The following is an 18,934-nucleotide window of genomic DNA, read 5'->3' as shown; positions in this document are numbered from 1 at the left end:
ATACTAAAAACAATTTGATATTGGTATGAAACACACCAATCCCTAGTGCCTGCTTCAGACAGATCCAAAGAACTCAGGTACTTTAGAAAAAACAAAAATGCTTTCTGCTCACTTGTAATACTATTGCCTTTCCTTTGCTGCAGAGAGGTTTGGGGAATCTTGCACAAGTAAACCTCAAGGTGGCTGTGCATGTGACTTGTATGCGCTTTGTTTTGTTTTTAAAATAGAAGGGAGAACATAACTCATACCAAAAACAAAACAAAACAAAACCCAACTCAAAAACACACCACCCTTACAGAAAAAAAACTTGCTTGGATTGGAGTGAATAGGACATGTTTCCTTCCTCCTCCCCAGTGGTAACACCTATGACCTGACCCAAAACTTGACCTGGAAGCTGAGAAAAGAAGAAAAAAGACAGGGTTTTCAGGGTTCATGACAGCATCTTTAGAAAGATGTATGCCTGTGCGTAGGCTTTATGGAAGTACAGTGTCATTTCTTCCCTAGAGACACAGATGTGAAAATGTTGTCGATGTATATTTTCAACTATTACTTTCCTCTGACAGAGAACAGAAGAAAATGTTTCCAGTGAATTCAATGGCAATATTTTTATTGACTTCGGTGGAACTGGAGTTTTACTCCAAGGTTCTAAATATATCACAAGAGTTCAGAGTCATATCAGCAATTCCTCCCCCATCATCCATATCCTTAAAAATACATATATTTCCTTTATTTCCTGCATCCTCTTTGAGTTAGCTGCGTTTGCTCTTTGTCCTGTTATAGTGCAAGCCAGCTGACAGCTAGGCCCCAGAGCCTCAAAATCAAAACAACAGCAACACATTATGTAGTCTGCTGTCTGCAGGGTATGTCTGACTAAGCTGGGAGTGATGTAGGAGCTGAAGAATCCACTGCCTCGTGCAAGCGGGCAGCGTGGCTGGGCATGGTCCCTGAGCTGCTACGTAATATGCTTTCTTGATCTCTCTCTATGTATGTACACAGACACAAACTATCCTGCCCAAACGGAGCCAAAACATTCATCTCAAATAATACAAAAATCCCCAAGTAAAACAAAGGCATCATTTTGCATGTGTTTTTTTTTTTCTTCACAAGCTCCTCCCAAAGAGATAGCTATCTTAGAGCTAGCTTTTTGCATCACACACACTGCTGCAAATCCCTTTTCGCCCTTCCTTTTCCTCCTCAAACACACATACTCTATTAATAATAAAAAGTAGGGAGAAGAAGGGGAAAGTGTTCTAAAAAACACTAAAAATCAAGGGCATCACCCTCATCCTCATTCAGAGTCACGGTATAGATAGAAGAAGCTGGGAGGGAAGAACAGAAATAGCTTTCTTTTCTACCTTGACACCTTTGTGCTTCCTGCATTAGACTAGCAGGAAATTGAGGTCTTTACAGCTCAGATGATAGAGGGACTGTTCCACCAAACCTCCTGAACGCTGCTTCCTCAGAAGGGCCAAGCTGGTCAGCAGAGTTGAACCAAGACATGAGGAGATTTAAGCAGTGAAAAGCAGTCTCTACAAAGGCAGGACCTCTAAGCGGCAGTGTCTCTCCTCACCGGCCACCTGCTAACACAGTGCAGCTCTTTTCCATCCCTTATTTCTGGTCTGTGTCTAGAAAAAACAATCAAGCCTTAAATAACATTTGTCTGACTTGCCTTTGAACTTAACCCAAATGAAACCTGTAGGAGTTCAAATAAAGTTCAGGTAGAATTTTTCTCTCATTTTCAGTAAATCACAATGCCAGCTGGAGCCAAAGGTAGCAAAATACATGAGGAGAAGACTAATTTTATTTTGCTGTTATCAGAAGGAAGAAACTCTTGGAATCTCAACAAGAAGCTCATTATTAGCTACCTGAGCCCATTCTGCAGGTGAGAGACTGCCTGGGTAGTCCAAATAAGATTTGACAATATCTAGACTGATGTGTTCATGTCTAAGCCATAGTAAATAATGTAGTTTAGTCACAGCACTTTTAAAACTCCTTTCAACATAGAAGTTTTCCCTCAGTAGATAAGGCATAATGTAAATTGCAATAACTTCAAACTATTTTGAGATGTTATAAAACATAACATGGTTTTGCATGATTTTGCCCCACATAAATCACAACCCATGCCTAAGAATGAAGCGCATCTTTCTGAGAAAAAAAAGCATGAGAAAATAGAAGAGAACAGCTGATCAAAAAATGTGCCTTCTGTCAGGCAGAGGTAGGCAGTAACTATTTTTGGTGAACAGCCAGTGGTTGCTTTGGCTACAGTGCTCGGTGGATTCTTGCCCTACTGTTTTTCCGAAGCAGTTATCTTTAATTCAGGCCTCTTAATCATAGTCAGCAAGAGAGAAAGCAGCGTGGTGCTTAGTCGGTTTGTGGTGCAACTACCAGCAAGTTGATTACATTTATTTCCTTTGCAGTGGTACGTATCTCTTCCTATGACATACTCAGTCTTTTTTTTCCATATTGCTATTGAGCACCTGAAAGCAACGTGTATGTTCAGTACCCCCAGATCAAATGAAGACTATAATTTATGAAGAGAAAGTGTAATCTTGACAGCTCAGTCTTAAGCCTTATTTTGAAAATAAGCGCTTGGTCCAGAGATAAAAAGTCTATTTCCTAAAAAACTCAGAGGATTAATTTTAGGAGAGAGCCTGAGCTGCATACTACTTTTCTATCTGTTCCCATGTATCCCACAGGTAACCCAGCCACTGGCAATGGTACCTGAGAATCGCAGGCCTGCTCTCACTCCTCCAACAGCCCTTGCCCAAGTGAATGCCTGGAATCAGCCCAACTATTGTTTCCTTCACATTCAGCACCACTGCTGAAGCATGAAGGAAACTCCCACCCTCGTCCTCCCCTCCTCACCCTCCTTCCCCTCCCCCTCGACCCACCCACAGAGATGTGAGAAAGGAAGCAGATCAAATGAAAGCAGTGAGAAATTATGTTTCTTCATTTCGCTTTGCACTGCCTTCTATCTCCCACCGCAGCACTGGCAAAGAACAAGGCGAGGGCTTCCTGGCTTATAACTGATGGTCATCTGCCACAGGCTCATATCTCTGCATATTTTTCCACCTTTGAGCATCCAAGAATTAGAGAAATGAAAGATGAAAGTCCTGGTTCTTACATAATCTCGTGAATACCCCCCTCCAAGGGCAGGATTGTGCCCTACCTCCTTCAGTGTACAGCACATTTTCAAAAGGCATTGCTGGACTTAATTTTCCAAAACTCTGATCACAAATGAATCTCAAGTTCAAGAGTACTTTGGTAGCTACAATCACAGGGGGAAAAAAGAGTAATATTCACAATCAGTCAATATAAAAGTCCCAAAGAAACTGCCTGGTATCGTAAGGATATGTGACATCTAAAACAATACTGGTTTTTGGAAAATGCTAGCCCAAGCAGTAGTTTGTTAGAATAACATTGTTTTGTGAAGCATCCATCACTTAACTGGAGTGTATTGCTCACATGACAATTGCACGTATATTAGAACAATTAAAATAAAAGCGATTTAGAAGTAGAATCCTAATCAATGTGCTTCAGAGTATCATGCAGACGGCTTTGGAAGATGGCGTATATCATTAATTTCTCAGGCCTAGTTTTTCTATAGGCTTCATAATTGCCTCACCAAAGTGCTTCGTAGTAGAGGTATAAATAAGAGAATGCAGAAAGTTGCGTTATATGGGCAGAAACTGGAAAGTCAGTGTCTTTTAAACAAAGGGACCAGTCAACAGGTGATTTGGCTCCAAATGAAATTCAGTAAAAGATCAGTGGTATACTGAACCTAGTGGGAGGGTGTAAAGAAGACAGAGCCAGGCTCTTGTCAGAGGTGCCCGTAGTTCAGATGAGAGCAGTGGGCACAAGCTGCAATATGGGAAATTCAGACAAGATAAAAGAAAACAACTTTTTACCAGAAGGGTGGTCAGACACTGGAGCAGGAGTCCAGAGAGGCTGGCAACTCTCCACCCTTGGAGAGATTAAAAACTCAACAAGCCTCTGAGCATCTTGCTCTAACTGGACCTGCTCTGAGCAGGAGGTGGGATTAGATGACCAGAGGTGCCTTCCCACTGACATCCTCTGTCACTCTCAGATGCTGTTACTGAAGGCTTACATTGGGCACTGGTAGATTGACTGCATGTGAACTTTTGTTCTAATTGCAAATGGTGAAGAAAAGTTAGTGAATTAATAATAAATCTAGTTTATTATATACAATAAATAATAATGAGTGTGTAATAAAATATTGTGGAACTTTCAAATTACTAATTTGCTTTTAACTCTTGCACATAATCATACTACTGATGTGCTTATAACCCCCGCTACTCAGGTTTTGCATGTTCCTAGCATCTACTGAGATACATGTTCATAAAGTTCACTGTAAAGGTTTTAGTCATTTTTATCTTTGTAACAAAACAAGGTTTGTTTGGGGTTTGTTAATTTTTTTTTTTCCACAGCATAACCCAAAATGAACCTCAGATCAAAGTCACTCTATTCTATTCTGAATACTATGGCCTTCGCTATAGTGTCTGAGAGTCTTCCAGTAATATATTACACAACGTGATTAACAGCTGTCACGTGTTGTTTGTTTCTCATCATCTCCCCAGGGATAAACTCAGTCTAAGTGTTTCACTGGTGGGAGTTTTTGTTTGGTTTTGTTTTGAAATATATGAGAATGATCTGGCAAATGAATTTTGCCAGGTCATTTTCATTAAGTACAAGATTGATCCTGAACACTCTTCCATGTTACTGTTTCACAGGGAGATAAGAAGATATGATACATGCTATTTAATACAAAATTTGAGGAAAAATTGCTGTGACAAGGCTTAATTGGCATCTCACAAAGAAATTAAATCTATGATCCAATATGCCCAGAGGCGTTGATACTGCAATGTGCTGAGGATCTTTTGACTGGTACTACATATCCTCACCTCTCATTGGCCCAAGAGGTGTCAAGGCCATTGCAGAGCAAATCAGTAATTCATAGGATTTGACTTGCAGAGAGAACAGGTAATACTACAGTGAGGACTTGGTTGGAATATCCCCCCGCGAATAGAAGACCCGCCCTTGTTCCCAAAGGAAAGGTAACCACCAGAAAGCTTCATCATGAGAAAAATCTGCTAAATGTGCTCCACTTTCCCAAAGAGCACCATCCCAAAACAACAAGCAACTCTTACGCTCTCTGTACGAAAGATATGTGACTTAGATGTGGTGAAAATAATGTGATGGCTTCTGCTCATGGACAATTCAAGTCAGTACGAGTCAGATATACTCATTAAACCTGGAAAGAATCTTGGCAGAATAAATGAAAACACCAATTCAAGCATTTTCAGCACAGTTTTAATGTATATTTTTCTCAATCTTGGCATATACCCCCTGTCGCCTCTCCACCATCTTCTCTGTGTAGCCCCAAGGGCCATTAATCCAGCTTTGAAGACAGCGCTTTCTTTCACAACCCAAACAACCGTCTCAACATGTCTAAATAAGAAGTGCTTTTAATTTTGAAAAAGACAAATATAATATTCCACAGCAGGTTAAATCATTCATTCACACTAAGTTAATTATTTACATGGAATTTATCACATATAAATCCGCAAAATCCAGAACTACAAAAGAGTGTGAACTCTCCTCATTTCACAGATGGGAGAAACAGGAGCTGATGTTAAAGGATACTCCTTCAAGCCAGTTAGTGCAACAAGTCCTAACAGAAAGTAACTGGGGCTTGCATATCTGAATGTCTCGGGTACTTCTATACAGTTTGACTGAAAGGAAAACTATCCTGCACACTACAGAGCGACACAGAAATACCAGAAGTAGCCCAGCTAATTTCTGTAAAACGTAGGAAGAAAACTAATCACGGTAATCTGTAGAGTTGCTTTGCTCCAGCAAGGTGAATTTGACTCATGAAATTTGTGATGCATATATAGACTTGTGCAGAGCAATGGAGCTTTGAGACTCCAGCCTGCTTCTGCAAGGCAGAAGAAGTAAGTCAGGGCAGAGACAGTGTTAGGCCCAAGATCTCCTGAGTTATGTCCAACTTTTTGAGTCATATTGCCTAATGCAAATCTGTGAAATAAAATTAATAGGCCTGGTTGAAGGTTTATATCTTTGGACAAAACCCAGTTTCAAATGTAGACATTCAGATTTCAAATTCATATTTAACAAAATTGTGGACTCACGTTTCCTACAGTTTTTACAACAAATATAATTGCTGACAAACTCTGGTTTTGGAGAGGAAATGTACATCGTTATTGCCTGATACTATCATCTCAGCATTAAAGATGTACATCCTCCTCTCTCCACCTCATCTAACTCCCATACTGCTTGGAAATGATAGAAAAAGATTCTGAAGTAGGAAAACTGATTTTCTGATGTATAGCTTGGGATGAGAACCAAATTACTCAAACTACTGATAGTAGGGTAAAAAACTGCCATCAGAATGTAAATATTACAAAATTCATCCTGTCATCCGTACAAAGACAAATTTAGAAGCACCTGAAGTCCTACAAGTAGCTGCCCCAATGAGCCTGTATTTGTCATAATGAGATGGCAACAGTCTGAAATAAACTCAGATTTCGTTTTTAGACTGTATCAGAACTATTCTTTTTCCAAATGAGTAACAAACTAAGGTAGTGATTTCATTCATTATTTGTGCTTCCAACTACAAACTTACCTCAAACTTGAGTAGATCTGGTTCTAAGAAATTTTTTTCCAGCTGTTTTTTTTTTTTAATATTTTTTCCAAAATTTAATTTTTAATTTTTCTACAGTTCTCTGCGTGGATGACAAGTTGTGTTTACACCCTAACAAAAATATTTGATGCTCCGTCAAAGCAAATCAATCTTCCCTCTCTCTTTAGATACTAATGATGCCATCAATAAAAGATCTCATCATAAACAAATATGTTCTGCACAAAATGGTATGCATAATGGTATGACCGCTAAGGATGCAGGGCACGTCATTTTGAATTTATTTACTCTCTGTGAGCCCTGTACGGAGCTAACTTTTGAGTCTTCGGAGTCTCAAGCAAAACAAGATCATAGTGCCCTAAACAGAGTCAGAAACAGAAGAACTTGCACCTGCAAGAGCCCCTTCTTCACATTGTTGTTTGATGGGGCTGCTTGTTTCAGTGTTTCCTCCCCACAACACTGGCCCTGAGGTGGCAATTCTCTCTCTGGGAGGTGAGCTGAGGAACGCTCGGTCGCTCTCGCCTTGTACTGCTGCATTCTCCCTTCATGCTCCCAAGACTGAGAGAATCTGTTCCATATATACCACATGGTATCAGGGTTTGTATCTAATAAATCACTTAAATCCCACCAGACTGTTGCAAAAGTATTTTTCAATGCTGATCACAGGGAACAGAAGAGTTTGGTTTTCTATGGATCCTTTTATACTTAAGGAACCCCAAAGTACTTTAGCATGCAATGATTCATATCCTGGCATGTGCAATGACTGGGAAGGTAAGTAGAATGATCAGCAGAAATGCAGCAGTGGTCAAGGACTTCCTTTTGACACGAACTGCCTACATGTTGAAGTGTTAGCAAAAGATGTCCCAAAGAGGTAAAAGTCTAAGTAGAAATACAGACAGAAAAAACATGTCCGTGAAAGCAAAGAGAAGAAATGTCGGTTTGGACAAGAAACAAACCCCCCAAGCCTCAAGGATTTGGTTGTTGGTTTGTTTGTTTGTTTCTCATTTTGGCCTAGAAAAATTCATTCTTTGGTTTCTAAGTTCTCAAGTAAAAGATGAATCTGTGTAGATTTCACAGGATTTTCTATGATAACTGTCAATAGTCAAAAACCCTATTCTCCGCTCAAAATCAATTCTGACCACCCTTTGTGTGATACTAGGAAATTCAAAAGAAGATTTGGGCTCCTGGTGGATATTTGCATTCCAGATGAAGCCGTATGAAAATACAAAAGATAATGAGTGGGAAGAAACACTTTTATGATAAGCCAAGAGGGAAGAGTACCTCTAAGTCATGCAGGGTCTCAAAAGTAAAAGACTAGGTTGAAGGTAGAGCCTCTGAAGGGCTCAAAGACAGTAGCTGTGGGCAGACTGGCGAGTTAAGCATATGATATTAGAGTAAGAATTATGCATGCTATTGAGGGAACTAAGAAATTCAGTACTTAAAGACTAAAAAGAGAGGGTGCAGTAGTCAGAACATGAGCAGATAATAGTTTTCCTTTCAAAAGCGCTCTGTACAGAGAGGAAAAAAAGCAGTATGTTAGGCATATTGTTTAATATCATCCTTAAATTCACTTTTTCCATAATCAAAAGCAGGAGAACAGAGGTATGTTATTGAGGAAGAACAGGAAACACACTTGAAAATGCAAGAGGTATTGAACATTGAATGTACTGATGAGAGCATAATCAGAGCATTCTTTTGCAATTAATTTCTGATGAGAGACCAGTGTATGAAAAATATATCTGGTATGTATCCCCAAAGGAGAACAACAGAATGATTCCTCAAGGCTCTTCATTTCTATAGAAACCCAGTGTAAAACTATGAGGACTTTTAAGTGTGCATTTTAAAAGAAATTTCCCATAATTTCAGTAGCTTAGTAGTAACTGAGGTTCAGAAGTGCAGTGCACCTTTCTAACCTTCACACAGCACACCAGCAGGGAGATGGTCTAGACCACAGGCGTTCTGACTCCCAGCTGTGATCACTAGTTATTAGCAATTTACAGACCAAACCTATTCAGATTGATGAGTGCTTTCTGTACCATGGGCTCTGGTTTTTAGGATCTGGCTCACAGAGCCCAGCTAGTGAGCGTTTAATTGCATAAGCATTTGCAAACACTGCTATTATGTAGTGAACATCATGACAGTTATAAATAGTACAGAGAGAAATTCAAGATACAGAAGTTGAAAACTGGTGTCTCACAGGCTTCCACATACCTTGTCCTGGATATAGAATTTAAGAACCAAAACAGTTCAGGGTCAAATGTTTCAGGTTGACCTCTATAGCAATGCCCCTTTTGAACACTTTTCCTTCTGCCTGCTACAAAGGTTAAAGAGTAGGAAATGCCCATTATTGTTTGACCTTGTGTCACAGAGACATTTTAAGGCCTAAATGTGTAGTTATTTTTAGTTCATGCTATTATTTTGAAGCCAGACACAAGCGAACAAAATCAGCAAACTTCACAAAGAGAGACAATGTAAAATGGTGTCCAGCATTATCTTCCCTTTCAGCTTGACAGGAATATTTGTCTTGATACTAAGAGTTAGTCCTATGCTTCCTCAAGGAATGTTGAATAACTTCCGCTCACGTTACACAAGCGCCTGTCCGTATATCACTTTCCTGTGTGGCCACTTGGCTGCAATGCATACAAAGGCTTTGTAATCCTCAGTTCTATTATTGTTTCCTAAGGATGCATCCTGCTTGAAAAACAGCAAAGGAAGGGAAACAGTATCTAGCATTATTTCCTAATTAAACTGTTTGCATCATTCAAAGTCTATGATGAGTTCCTTCCTTTTCTCTCCTTCCCTTCTTGTTTACTAAAATCAGGAGATACAAAAAGACAGCAGGAGAGAGACACAGTGAACCAGATCCTAATCTCTAACACAAAAGGTAATGGAGCTTTTCCAGATTTTTACCAGCATCCTGAGGATCAAATTCTCGTCAACTTGCTACTGTAACCTTGCTGAGGACAATATCGTGTGCAGACATGTAAGCTTCTCTAAAATAACTTAACTTCTGGACTTTTAACTTCTTTTAACTTCTGGAGATATGGGAAACCTATTTATAGTGGTTGGGACAGTTTGGAATAAGGCTCAGTTCTGCATCCAAGCTTCCCTATATTCAAAATTGTTTGTTTGTATTCCTGTCTGGTATTTACAGAGATGGGACTGAGCCATGAGGCTCACATCCAGATCTGAATTCAGAACTGAGCTTCCCCAGAGTTCGGGTATGTTTGAGCCAATGTCTAGATTTGGGGCCACCTCCAATAAATAGGTCAGCCTTGATGAACAATGGTCCCTCTTGGCTTTATAATCTATGCATCTGAGAATATGGGATTTCCTATCTGCCAAACACTCATCAAACATTAACTGCTGAATACTGACACCAACCCTGAATGGTTAGTCTTAAATGTAAGGACTACCACTCCCCACTTCAAAAATAGCAACGCCGAGAGGCAGGGACATGAAACAATACTCTGAGGTTGCAGAGCAGCTCAGCAGCACCTGGGAGAAGCGTGGGACTCCTGGCTTTGCAGCCTGGGCTCTGACCGCTGGACTAGGCTACCTCTCCAGAAAGGAATTAATGCAAAAGCAAGTAACTATGCAAAATAAAACCCTTCCAGAAGACTCCAGGTAAGTCTCCTTGAGAGTTAAAACTGGAACAAATTTGATGTATCAACTGTTTACAGAGGCACTTCTCCAAAAATGCAAATCTTTGACCCAGACTACTTCCAGGAATTAGACATTGCTTACATATGTTGATGCATATTTTATTTATGAATATTTTTTACTCAGTGCATGTGTTAAGGTAAAGCCAGAGAGAATTATTCCAAATAAATACAAAAAAAAAAAAAAAACAAAACTTTGGGAGATATAGGGTAGGAAGATTGCTTCCATAGGCAGAAGTGCCCCAACAGGAACTGTGTTAATAACATACCAGCATGCAACAGTGAAATTCTCTGTACAGTCAGCTCAGATACCAAAAGCTGTCTAGATATTGCACTGGAGCTCACGTTCCTCCCTGCAAACATGATATCACTAATGCAAGAAGCATTTCAAAACAGAAACGTGCTACAGGTTCACACAGATCAGCAAACGATACAGGTAATCAACTACCACACTGGCAACCACAGTAAACACAGATAAACGAGATGAGTCAGATGGAGGTGTTCAAACTAGCCAGACTGACCGCAACTTGGAGGACTTTCAGCTGTTACTAATCCAGCTGTCAAGTGGCCTCTCTAGGGCCCTCCATCTCCCTTCAGCCAGAATAGTCCTCTTGGCTTTGGCAAAGTGGTTCCTGATTCACATTCACCCAACTGAGTGCAGGATATCACGCTTTTATCTTTGCAAGCATCAGTCATAACCCACAACTAAGAGGTGATTGCCTGAAGAATGGGTCAGAGTAGTGAGTGTGTCTCTATGGAGAGAGAGGTTATATACAACTTCTGCTATGTTTGTTCCTGTCTGAATCTGAAATACTTCAACCGTACTCCTACAGCTAGCCAGACTTTCAGCTGCATATTTTCCTTCTCATGTGTACCTGCTGACTTACAGTTCTTTACAATGATGAAATGAAGATCTCTTTTGGACAAATTTGCTGTTCTATGAAGCGCAAATAGTTCATCCTTGTACATTAACATTCATAACCACTACTGACTGGGAAAATTTATCACTCTTTCAACAGGGCCAAAAGCCACATATTGTGCAATTGCTAGTTTCATTAAGTTATGCTTCAGACATCTATCAATGTGTAGGTTGGGACAGAACCTGGAATTTCTGTAGCTTCAGTGTACGCAAGTTGTTATCTGTGGGTAGAAGCTTTGTGGGATGAAACATGCTGTTATGTGAAATTATAAACTGCAACATTTAATGGGCTGTGTTGCAAAGATGAACAATGGAGACCTGATTCCATGATTCTTACAATGTTCACTAAAGCATGGAAAAAATATGTATGTTTTTCCATGTTTTAAGGATTCCCTGACAGCCTGGGAGTTTACAGCTGTTGCTAGGGCTACTTTGCAAAAGCTGTGAACAAGTCAGAAACTGTGGCAAGAATTGCTTTCATTCTTCAACAGAAATGTCAATTGTTTTTAAACTGACAGCCTGCTCAAGTTGATCAGTACTGGTACTCCAAACCTTGCAACAGGTCTCAGCAAGAAGCAGCTTAGAGCTCACAACACCTTCCACAGTGTGTAAAGTCAAAACTCAGAAGAGATTAGTTTTTCAGTGATCCCAAGAACTGCGGAAGGCAGCAAAACAGCTCTAACTCCATTACCAAACACATAGAGGTAGGAAGACCACTTCAGCATGAAAGTAAGAACTCTCTCCAAACAGTATTAAAATCACTGGAAAGAACACCACTGATCTCTGTGGGTTTTTTGGGTCACATCTCAAGATAATTCAGGCTGCCATGTAATGACTCTGGAGGAGTTCTAGATGCCTACATTCCTTCTAATAAGCATCCCCCTATCTGTGATCTAGAAGACATTGCAAGCCAGCCTACAAAATGACTAATATCTGTATACATACATAGCTAGAGAGAGAGAGATACATATACACATATATACACAATCCCACTAGATGGCTAATATGAGAAGTTATAAAGGGATATCCAAAGCTTTTTTTTTTAATTTGGTTGCAGAAGAAAACTATTATGGTAGCATTGTATAGGGGGATCAATTTTTTCCCCCCAGAAAAGTTTAGGTGGCTCTTCAGTTTAAAAAAGGTCAAGTTGCTCTGCTGCAATATATGCAGTGAGAGACAAACATTAGCATTGTCTCTGCATTCACCTGAATGAACATTTCAAAGGATCACTTATAAACCATTACTTCTGCTCCACTGAATGTTGCTGAAAAAACACATGCAGAGGTTATGTCCATAAAGGAAGCTAAAATGGATGTAAAAGAAAGAAGCTAGATATGTAAAGAAGTCATTTAAGGAAGATGAGCCCAACCAGTGTGCTAATGGAAAGACACAGATGAACAGACAGAAATTAATAACCACAAACTCTCTTCCATTATGAAAAAAATATGATTACTGTTATTCCTGCGGGGAAGAGGTTCCAGCAGACAGAAGTACAAATCTGCCTTCCCTGCCATCTGAGACAGACAGAAAAGCACGGAAAGGGCAGTACTAGAGCATCAGCAATAACTGCTGTAGCTGCAAAAAGTTATAAAAAAATCTCCCCATCTAATAGTCCTAATCCTAGCAACAATTTCCTCCATTTTTTTCCTTTTCTAGTTGTCTTTACCACTTGCTGGTTGTTGGCAAAGTTAGTAGACTATTACAAAACTGAAGAAAAAAAAAACCACAACAAAAAACAAAAACACACTCATCCCAATGTCTTCAGACTAATTTAGAGCCTGATCTAAAGCCCATTGAAGTCAATGGAAAGACTCCCTGGAGGGAGAATGAGAGAGAGAACAAACCACACGTGACAGATGTTGGTCGTGTTGCTTAACTCGCTACTGGGAAGCACTCCGATACTACAGCAGAAAAGAGGGTATGAGAAGTGATCTGGACTAGGAAGCAGTGCAATAGAAAAGGTTCTCGATTTAAGCCCAAACCTTTGATGGGAGACTAAAGGGAGAGTAGACCAAAAAAAAAAGTGGTGAGCTTTTGTAAAAAATGACATGCTGATTATTTCACAGCTGAAGAATCAAGCAGTGTGAAAATATGCAAACTGGCTCCATCTAAAAACTGTGTTGGAGGTTTTCTAATAAAGAAAGTCTATTTATTATAGTTAGTAGCAGTAAGCTTTCCACAGACTTGGTCAAAAGCCAGAGGTGTGGGAGATCTATGTCATTCAGGTACAATGTACCAATGAGATGCAAAACAAAGATCCTGCTGATCACTAAAGGTCCAGAGATATTTTTGGTAAAGAAAGACTTGTTAAGAGCAAAATGTGATTCACCTAATTACGTTCTGCAATCTGTTGTGCATACCTTAAGCATCACTTGCCAACTAAGGCCACTACATTACTACAGAGACAAATGCATTTCAGTAATAGTTCACTACACTTGCTTGTCAGATCAGTACTGAAAAATATTATCTTTGAAATATCTGAATGTCTGCATTTCCCAGAGATTAAAACTGTGTTGCCTATTTCACTGCTGAGAAAATAGCACCACTGCAATAATCAATTATCATTAAATTAGTACAAGATCAGAAAACAGATACAGTATCATGGACAGTGAAAAGAATGGGGGAAAAGTAAATAGTCTGTGCAATGCTACTTAAAAATCTACAAACGTGTATCTAGAAAGCTATCTTAAGTAGTCTCTTCTCAAATGAAGTACATTGTGCTGTCGTTGAAAAATATTTAAAAATTAGCTGAAAAATAAAAGAAAACTTTCCTCACATGAAGAAAAGGAGAACCGCATGGATTAACAGAGAATAATCCCAGGAAAAGCCCTGGCTGAGATGAGCTGGTGTGTAGTGATAACCAGCTACTGGTTGCACCAATGACAACTGAAAAAAACCATCCTGATGCTGCAGACCACAAAGCAAAGGCCTCACTGGCAAAGGCCCCTCAGCCAGGTTAATCAGTTCAGTCTTTGCCCTATACTGACATGGCCACACTGTGTCTGTCTAACTCCACTCCGTGCTACCTCAGGCATCGCTGAACACCACTTCACGCTAGTCAGCAAGGTGTCCTTACTGACACAGAAGTGCACAGCCAGACATCTAGGTTAAAGCCTCAAGTCTCTCATACTATCTGTTTATTCTGCTTATTATTAAGCAAAAACATTATGAGAGGCTAAAGTGGTTTTATAGCTGTTTCAGACATGCACTTTACCTGCACTTGAGAACATACTCAGGTTAGACCCTCTACTCAGTGTCCTATGGACTTCATGCACGAGTGCTGTAGCACATTATTTTCTAATTAGATTAATCCTCTGTGCCAAGGGCTTACTAACTTAGCATGCTGAGGATTTACTAACTCAGTTTGAATGAACGCCACTGGCATCAGTAGGTGTGGGGATCAACAGAGGTAACGACACTACAGCTCCCAGTTTCATGACCACGTCATGCCCACACATAAGGAACCTTCATCTCCAGCCCGCCCCACCTACAGCATTCACTCACCTAGCTGGCCCATCCTCACCAGCTACCAGGTGGTCACAGTTTGTGCAGAAACATCTACTCACAGCTCGGGTCAGCGCCTCCACACTGCCAGTTACTGGAGTTAAGTGCTACAGGCAGGAACCGATTTGTGCCACAGGGTGTCTGCACAAAGGCAGAGAATGACTTCCAGTAACTGTGTGGAAATACTTACCCTGCAGCTTTATAAGCAACTTCACATAGGAATGGAGAAGCTGCCTTCATCTACCATCTGGAAATGGTTTGCGTACCACCAATGGTATGCATATCACAGTTTGGGAACCCCTGTTTTATACCAAGATTCTTACTAAGGGTTTCTCCGGCTGCCATACAGCTGCTGCAAAGGCTCTTCACCCTGCTTTGTACCAAGAGATGATGAAGACCCTTCAGAGCAGCTGTATAACTGTCTGCAAAACCTCACATCTCATGAATAACAATTTAAACCTGCCTTAAACTCCATTGGATTGAAGGCTGATCTAGCTGATTTATATCTGAGTAAGAGAAAAGACAAACAGATTCCCAGCCTTTCTGGGAATCTCACTAAAGCAAGGAAAATAATTTCCTCCGAGGCATACTGGAGAAGAAATCCATTAGCAGTTACAAAGGAGAGCTGAAAGTTATTGTTACATCCAAACAGCTATAACAGTCTTTAATTCTACTCCTATTACTTTAAGACAAAAACATGGGGGTTTTATGAGCATGTTACTAGGGTGTCCCTTAATTGTTACCTTCTTACCACAATTATATTACATAAAATTTAAAACTAATAAACCAAATGCATTTAATTTTTTAATAACAATCACAAAGCAGTCCATTTATATCAGTTTCTCCATAGTGTGTCCATTTGTTGCCCACTTACAAATATTACATAAAGCAAATGTTGAGCCTATAACTTATAGCAAATTAAATCCTTTTGATATTACCTTTTGAGTAACTAGGACGGGTAAGAGATACTTGAGGACCAGGATTTAAACTGAAAGGAGAGCTACAGGAAACAGTTGATTCATACAGGAAGCTGTATGTCAAGTGAGCCATGAGGCACAGCAGGGTACGCATTGTTGTCGCGATTGCATGCCTTGGGTGCACTGTGAAACACCGGGCTCGAGGCGGAGCGTCCTCAGCCACCCAAAGGCTGTCATTATGGAGTTAATAGTGCTTGGCCTGGAGTGGTCCTTCTGACAAATATCTGTTTGCAAGTGGGTATTTTGAAGAAAAAACACAATAAAAACAACAAGTCCTTATTCTTGCATTCAATTTTTATTGAATATTTCCTCTCATTTGGGATTTAGGATTTATTTGCCCCTATTGAATTATTTTAATTGGGTTTATTTCACATGTAAGTATTTCTACTTATTTTAGAGGAGAATAAAAAAGGGACGGATTAAGGGAGAGCATTGGGGCCTCCCACGGTATGCAAAGTTCTAAAATAAAATAAAGGTGACTACCAAACTGTCGTGGTTTAAGCCCAGCCAGCAATTAAGCACCACACAGCCGCTCGCTCACTCACCCCTGGTGAAGTCAAGAATGTGCAGGGTGGGTTTATTACAAAAAAGTAACCAATATGTACTTTGCTATATAGGGAATGCATGGGTATTTTCATTCAGTGGACCATTCAGACCTTGCTTGTATGCACTGTCCCTGCTAAACAGCTCTGGGAATGAGGCCATTAAACTCCAGATCCCTCATTCTGACTTCCCAGCACTGTCTTCAGCTTCACCTATCTGATCACCCCCTGAATTTTTCATTCATTGGTGTTAAAGAATCACATGCAAAGGTGAGAGAAAAGGAGGAGAAAAGAACTTTTGTCAATCAGACAAAAAAGACCCAGTCATTTACTGCCATTCATCTTGGTGGTAAGGAAAAACATACATACATACATACATGTAGCTGTCTATCAGCAGCAAAGGAAGGAGCCTTACAGTTCATTAATTATGGATCTACAGCTATAAGGATCTTAGCAGAATGAGAAGGGATATCACTTAGGTTATATTAAAATGAGCTGGAGATCAGCCTGAGTCACAGAAGCTTTGAAAAGATTTTTTTTTTTAAATCTATATATTTAGCAAAGTGTCAGGAAAGAAACCACGTGACTTGTGAATAGAAATGCAGGGCTCATGACTGTAAATATAAACATTATTTTTTAACATCTGCATTTATTATTAGACAAAGTCTGCTTGTTTACAGGGCTTCTGTATCAGGTGGAGAACTGAAGAGAGTATTTTTAGTGTTAGCAGGTTTTAAACTTGAGTACTTTGGGACTTAGGTGATTTTGATTAACCTGTTTAGCTACTGGTTTTTGCTATTGTTTTAGCTACTGTTTTTTGCATATAAGGGTGGCGCACACAGTTTTTAAACAAATTCAGACTAGCTAAGGTAATCATATTTTTAATGTCTTATACTTATTATTTTGCAGCTATTTATGATGCACATCATCCCAGTTTTCAGCTCAAGCTTTAAATTCTTTGTTTGCCCATATTTCAAAAGAATGCAGTTATGTTTCACAGGAGAGAAGTCATGCATGTATGCTATTCAGAGTTTTATGTGAAGGCTAATGAAGTTAATAAAAAAAATTATTCCTTTCAATGGATTTTGCATCCTGCTTTTTAAACCTGACAGAAGATTTTGGGAGTCCTTGATTTTCTGCTTCTTTATCTCCCCCTTTTGCAGTCTTCAGCAGGTCACTTTAATGTTCATTGCCATTAATCTGTCTCAGGCAGATGTACAGGGACTGCCTGTTTTAAAGGTTTTAGCTCACTGGTAAAAAGGCACTCGATGGATTCAAGTACAAAAAGTGACAGTGCAAATGAAACACTAAGAAAAGCAAGAGAGTTGCTAACATTAAGAGTTTGATGTGCCAAAACATCACCTTTTCAAGGCAACTTGAATTATATCTAGTCCATAGAGTTATAACTTTATGTATTCACTATATACAATTTCATAAAAGTTACTGGTGAGTGAACTGGCATGAATAAAGTATGTAACAACCCGAGAAAAGTCCACCAAATCCAACCACAAGCAAAAGCTTTTTTTTTTTTTTTAAAAAGAAGTTCATGAAAGTTTGGTATTTTTCATTGTATCCTGTTTGTTCTGGGTTCCCTCTAGAAGGATCAGTGCCAAGATACTATGAGAAAGGCTGTTCTTGTTCTATTTGCAGCCCAGCTAGAAGCAGGAAGTACAATAAATCTTGCAAGAAAGTCTGTTCTGCCAGCAGGGCTGATTCTGAAGTTAACCCAAGTTGTGTCATAGCCTTCAACAAGGATCCAGTCAGGCTGAATCATTTCATTTATAGAAACCAAAGAGTTTCAGAACGGTTTGAATAAAGATCAGGAAAGTATCTGAGCACTGATCATAGGTCCCCAGATCAGATTCACTAAGCAGTGTGCAAAACAGAGACGTGGTCAGTACCAGCGACAGTGAAATCCAGTTCCTGGGCAGTCTGAAGGAAGGAGTCAAAGGCAAAGCACTAGGGACTTCAGAGAGAAATGACACAAGTTGAGTACAACTTCTCAGGTATGAGTCTTGTTTAGTGGAAAATGTATTTAGGATAGAATTTTGGATAGGTTTTGTTTCTTTGCTAGATATTAAAAAAAAAATAATAATCTATCCTGCTGTAGAGACCAATTATACAATATGCAAGATTGCTAATCTGCATTAATCCAAGGTTTGAACCTTGGAAGGTTATATAGATTGTTCCCCACTATGTAGCTTGTTTCCCATGTGTTGGCCCACTAAGGATTAAATTAAAGAGCAATCAGGCCTTTAGTGGTGGAAGAAAGTTTTGTTTCCAGAAATGTATGCTCATTTTGAGCAATCAAGCCTGCTTCTCACGGATCTGTTCTTATTACACGTATTAATTGTGGTTTATTTGACTTGCTATGTGAATGCATATGCTTTAAAGCATATTCTCAGTCAATGCGATAAAAATTTCCAATATGTTAACACAGGAGGAACAATTCCAGTATCATTTACACGCTTTTGAATTCAGATTGAATATAAATGAAAGAAAATCAATGCAGAAAATCAATGCAGATTTTGGCTGAAAATGAACATGAGGTCGCACTGGCAGGGCCTCAGGGTAGAAATAAGCAGCAAATTGTTTCTCTGCCCTTGAAAACATCATCAAAACCCCATTAAGGAAAAACTCCAGTAAGCTCT

Source organism: Fulmarus glacialis, unplaced genomic scaffold (assembly GCF_000690835.1).
Source record: "Fulmarus glacialis isolate BGI_N327 unplaced genomic scaffold, ASM69083v1 scaffold5218, whole genome shotgun sequence".
Lineage (NCBI taxonomy): Eukaryota > Metazoa > Chordata > Aves > Procellariiformes > Procellariidae > Fulmarus > Fulmarus glacialis.
Note: the sequence above shows the minus strand (reverse complement) of the source record.